The following is a 6,434-nucleotide window of genomic DNA, read 5'->3' as shown; positions in this document are numbered from 1 at the left end:
AAGGGCTCCTGTTGTACAATTATCCGAATGGAGCAGCCTTTGCCAAGGGATTGCCACACTTTGACGAGTAGGGGCAACTCCCCAAAGGTCACACGAGGCCTCGCGACAACCCCCTCCTGGTGGTCCCTGTGTTGGGAAACATAGCATGCATTTTTTTTAAATCCTACGCTCACGCAAGATCTATCTAGCAGATGCATAGCAAAAAGAGGGGAGAGTGTGTGTACATACCCTCGTAGATCGAAAGTAGAAGCATTTGACAACGCGGTTGATGTAGTCAAACTTCTTCTTGTTCCGATCGATGAAGTACCGAACGTACAACACCTCTGAGTTCTGCACACGTTCAGCTCGATGATGTACCTTGAACTCTTGATCCAGCAGAGTGTCGAGGAATTAGAAGAGTTCTGTCAGCACGACGGCATGGTGACCATGATGGTGAAGTTATCCGCGCAGGGCTTCGCCTAAGCACTACGTGAATATGACCGGAGGCTTAAACTGTGGAGGGGGCGCCGCACATGGCTAACAATGCTTGATGTGTATTCTAGGTGCCCCCTCCCCACGTATATATAGGTGGGAGGGGGAGAGAGGCAGCCTTAGGGCGCCCAAGTAGGAGGAATCCTACTTGGGCTCCCTAGTCCAATTCGGCCCCCCTTTCCTTTTACCGGAAGGGGGAAAAGAGGGAAGAGGGAAGGAGGATGGAAAGGGGGGGCCGAACCCCCACCTCCTTCTCCTATTCGGCCTCCTACCATAAGAGGGGGCGCGCCAACCCTTGTGGGCTGGTGTGCTCCCCTCCTATGGCCCATATGGCCCATTATTCCCCCAGGGGGTTCCGGACCCTCCTGGTACTCCCGATATGTACCCGATACACCCCGGAACACTTCCAGTGTCCGAATACTATCATCCTATATATCAATGTTTACCTCTCGACCATTTCAACTCCTCTTCATGTCCGTGATCTCATCCGGGACTCCCAAAAACATTCGATCACCAAATAACATAACTCATATAATTCAAAATCATCATCGAACGTTAAGCGTGCGGACCCTACGGGTTCGAGAACTATGTAGACATGACCGAGACACCTCTCCAGTCAATAACGAATAGCCAACTTGGATGCTCATATTGGCTCCCACATATTCTATGAAGATCTTTATCGATCGAACCGTTATGACAACATACATTATTCCCTTTGTCATCGGTATGTTACTTGCCCGAGATTCAATCATCGGTATATTCATACCTACTTCAATCATGTTACTGCCAAGTCTCTTTAATCGTTTCATAATGCATCATCCCGCAACTAACTCATTAGTCACATTGCTTGCAAGGCTTCTTATGATGTGCATTTCCGAGAGGGCCCAGAGATACCTCTTCGATACTCGAAGTGACAAACGATCTATGCCAACCCAACAAACACCTTCGGAGATACCTGTAGAGCAACTTTATAATCATCTAATTATGTTGTGACGTTTGATAGCACACAAAGCATTCCGCCGGTACCCGGGAGTTGCATAATCTCATAGTTGGAGGAATATGTATTTGACTTGAAGAAATCAGTAGCAATAAAGCTGAACGATCATTATGCTAAGCTAAGGGATGGGTCTTGTCCATCACATCATTCTCCTAATGATGTGATCCTGTTCATCAAATGACAACACATGTCTATGGCTAGGAAACTTAAACATCTTTGATTAACGAGCTAGTCAAGTAGAGGCATACTACGGACACGGTGTTTTGTCTATGTATCCACACATGTATCAAGTTTCCGGTTAATACAATTCTAGCATGAATAATTAACATTTATCATGAATAAGGAAATATAAAATAACAACTTTATTATTTGCCTCTAGGGCATATTTCCTTCAGTCTCCCACTTGCACTAGAGTCAATAATCTAAACTACATTGTAATGATTCTAACTCCCATATGGTGTCTTGGTGTTGATCATGTTTTGCTCATGGAAGATGCCTAGTCAACGGGTCTGCCACATTCAGATCCTTATGTATTTTCAAATCTCTATGTCTCCCTCCTTGACTAGATCATGGATGGAGTTGAAGCATCTCTTGATGTGTTTGATCTTTTTGTGAAATCTGGATTCCTTCACCAAGGCAATTGCTCCAGTATTATCACAAAAGATTTTCATTGGACCCAATGCACTAGGTATAATACCTAGATCGGATATGAACTCCTTAATCCAGACTCCTTCATTTGCTGCTTCCGAAGCAGCTATGTATTCTGCTTCACTCATAGATCTCGCCACGATGCTCTGCTTGGAACTGCACCAACTGACAGCTCCACCATTCAATAAAAATATGTATCCGGTTTGTGACTTAGAATCATCTGGATCAGTGTCAAAGCTAGCATCGACATAACCATTTACGACGATCTCTTTGTCACCTCCGTAAATCACCTCGTAAATGAGAAACATATCCTTAGTCCTTTTCAGGTACTTCAGGATGTTCTTGACCGATGTCCAGTGATCCATTCCTAGATTACTTTGGTACCTCCCTCCTAAACTTATAGCAAGGCACACATCAGGTCTGGTACATAGCATAGCATACATGATAGAACCTACGGTTGAGGCATAGGGAATGACTTTCATTTTCTCTATATCTTCTGCAGTGGTCGGGCATTGAGTCTGACTCAACTTCACACCTTGTAACACAGGCAAGAGCCCTTTCTTTGACTGATCCGTTTTGAACTTCTTCAAAACTTTATCAAGGTATGTGCTTTGTGAAAGTCCTATCAAGCATCTTCATCTATCTCTATAGATCTTGATGCCCAATATATAAGCAGCTTCACCGAGGTCTTTCATTGAAAAACTTTTATTCAAGTATCCTTTTATGCTATCCAGAAATTCTACATCATTTCCAATCAACAATATGTCATCCACATATAATATTAGAAATGCTACGGAGCTCCCACTCATGTTTTTGTAAATGCAGGCTTCTCGGAAAGTCTATATAAAACTATATGCTTTGATAACCTCATCAAAGCGTATATTCCAACTCCGAGATGCTTGCACCAGTCCATTAATGGATCGCTAGAGCTTGCACACTTTGTTAGCACCTTCAGGATCCACGAAACCTTCTAGTGGTATCATGTACAACTCTTCTTTAAGAAGTCCATTAAGGAATGCAGTTTTCACGTCCATTTGCCAGATTGCATAATCATAAATGGGGCAATTGCTAACATGATTCGGACAGAAGTAAGCATCACTACGGGAGAGAAAGTCTCATTATAGTCAACTCCTTGAATTTGTCGAAAACCTTTTGCAACAAGTCGAGCTTTATAGACAGTAACATTACATCAGCGTCAGCCTTCTTGAAGATCCATTTATTCTCTGTGGGTCACCAATCATCGGGCAAATCCACCAAAGTCCATATTTTGTTCTCATACATGGATCCTATCTCATATTTCATGCCTCAAGCCATTTATCGGAATCTGGGCTCATCATAGCTTATTCATAGTTCATAGGTTCGTCATGGTCAAGTAACATGACTTCCAGAATAGGATCGGCGTACCACTCTGGTGCGGATCATGCTCTAATTGACCTACGAGGTTCTGTAGTAACTTGATCTGAAGTTTCATGATCATTATCATTAGCTTCCTCTCTAGTTGGTGTAGGCATCACGGGAACGGATTTCTCGGATGAGCTACTTTTCAAATTGAGAGAAGGTACAATTACCTCATCAAGTTCTACTTTCCTCCCACTCACTTCTTTCGCGAGAAACTCCTTCTCTAGAAAGGTTCCATTCTTGGCAACAAAGCTCTTGCCTTCGGATAGGTGGTAGAAGGTGTACCCAATTGTTTCCTTAGGGTATCCCATGAATACGCACTTCTCTGATTTGGGTTCGAGCTTATCAGGCTGAAGCCTTTTGACATAAGCATCGCATCCCAAACTTGAAGAAACAACAGCTTATGTTTATTGCTAAACCACAGTTCATACGGTGTCATCTCAACGGATTTTGACGATGCCCTATTTAATGTGAATGCAGTTGTCTCTACTGCATAACCCCAAAATGATAGTGGTAAATTGGTAAGAGACATCATAGATCACACCATATCTAATAAAGTATGGTTACGATGTTCAGACACACCATTACGCTGTGGTGTTCTAGGTGGTGTGAGTTGTGAAACTATTCCACATTGTTTAAAATGAAGGCCAAACTCATAACTCAAATATTCACCTCCACGATCAGATCATAGAAACTTTATTTTCTTGTTATGATGATTCTACACTTCACTCTGAAATTCTTTGAACTTTTGAAATATTCCAGACATGTGTTTCATTAAGTAGATATACCCATATCTGCTCAAATCATATGTGAAGCTCAGAAAATAATGATACCCGCCACGAGCCTCAACACTCTTTGGACCACATACATCGGTATGTATTATTTCCTAAGTCATTGGCTCGTTCCATTGTTCTTGAGAACGGAGTTTTAATCATCTTGCCCATGAGATATAGTTCGCAAGTATCAAATGATTCATAATCAAGTGATTCCAAAAGTCCATCTGTATGGAGTTTCTCCATGCGCTTTACACCAATATGACCTAAATGTCAGTGCCACAAGTATGTTACACTATCATTATAAACTTTGCATTTTTGGCATCAATATTATGAATATGTGTATCACCACGATCGAGATTCAATAGAAATAGACAACTCTTCAAGGGTGCATGACCATAAAAGATATTAATCATATAAATAGAATGTCGGATTTAGGGATCCGGCAACCCTTGCGAGCTTCGAACTCTGGGGTGTGTGAGAGATCTCAACCTGCCCAGCATGCCTACTCGCGATCCTCCTAGCCTAGCGCGTCGAGCTCAAAGAGACACACAGACACAGAGATTTATACTGGTTCGGGCCACAGTTGTGGTGTAATACCCTAATCCAGTGTGGTGTGGTGGATTGCCTCGAGGGGCTATGGATGAACTAGTACAAAGGATAAACAAGCCTCAGGAGGTGAGGTGTTCTTGAGCTAGTGTGGTGCTCTACTTGTTCTGATTTCAGTCTTCCCTCTATGGTGGTGGCTAAGTCCTATATATAGTGGCCTTGGTCCTCTTCCAAAATAGGAGCGGGAAGGGATTCCGCAATGGCGGGATTTGAAAGGGGACAAGTAGTATAGTCTATCCTGACAAAAGTAGTCTTCGCCTGCGAAAAGCCTCTGGTTGTGACACTGCGGTGGGCTTGGTGATGACTTACGTCCTGGCGTCCTGGCGGTCTTGGTCTTGTTGCACCGAAATGGAAACCTTTGGCTGATTCCTCAGGACTCCGCGCCTGCGGCTTGCCTCCCTTGCACCGAAGAGGAAACCTGCGCTCTATGCTCGCCTGGCGCCTGCATGGCGCCCGCCTGGCGCCCGCCTGGCCTTGGTCGTCATGGCTCATGTCAGCTGAGCCTCATGAGGTAACTGCATAGAACTATCCGCACCTCAGGAGCCCTCCTGATGAGGCCACTTCCTTCGGGGGTCTTGGCGTCGTCCGCCTTGCGAGGCTTGGCCCCTCGTGAGGGTCTTGTGGTGTTGGTGTTGAAGCTGGGTCGTACCAGGCCGTCGATGAAGCCACGTGGTGGGCCGCAGGCAGGCAGGACTGGATACCCCCAAGTCCAGATGCCGACAGTAGCCCCCGGGCCCAAGGCGCACTCGGACTTGGCTTCCAGGCGAAGCCAAAAGGCAAGTGCGGAGCGTCGCGGGCCCCAACCGCCTGCGGCCTTGATGATGCGTGGCGACTGATTGGACGTGGGTGACTCCATTTCCCCATGCTGCCTCAGCAGCTGCTCCTGTCTGACGAAAAAGGGGTGCCGCCTGCCGCCAGGCTTTCATTGCTCCTTCTTCGTCTTGCTCCAGATCCCCTTCTCCCCACAGCAGAAGAGCTCACCAAATCTGCCGAATTTCAACCAAATCTTCTGCTTGATGGCCGCCGAGAAGACCACAGCATCCTCCTCGGCTGCCGGCTCCGCCTGCTATGAGCCAGGGCTGCTGGCGCCCTGCGTGACCAGGGAGAAGCTCCATACCATGCTCCTCCTGACAGCGAGCGATGATAATGAGTGGAACAAGACCGTGCACCGGGTCGCCACCGCCACACCGGAGCTCGCGGGTAGCAACTTCTTCCCTTTCTTCATGCACAAAATCTTCTCGGGGCTCGTACCTCCATTCTCCCCCTTTTTCTTCGCCATCTTTCACCACTATGGTCATCACGCGCTCCATATCCATGCCAACTCTATCCTCCTTCTGTCCCTTTTTGCCTTCGATTGTGAGGCGTTCATGGGGGTGATGCCCTCCGTTGCCCTGTGCCGCCATTTCTCTGTCCCACCGGATGACTGGCTTCCACTGTACTGCCCTGATGATGCCGAGGAGGTTGTCACGACCATGCCTATCTTCGACGAGCTCGGGTTCGTGCGGCTAGAGTCTTCCTTGCCGCCTACTACCTTGGTG

Source organism: Triticum dicoccoides, chromosome 7B (assembly GCF_002162155.2).
Source record: "Triticum dicoccoides isolate Atlit2015 ecotype Zavitan chromosome 7B, WEW_v2.0, whole genome shotgun sequence".
NCBI classification, from domain to species: Eukaryota; Viridiplantae; Streptophyta; class Magnoliopsida; order Poales; family Poaceae; genus Triticum; species Triticum dicoccoides.
The sequence above is the reverse complement of the archived record's forward strand: the minus strand, read 5'-3'. Positions refer to the sequence as shown.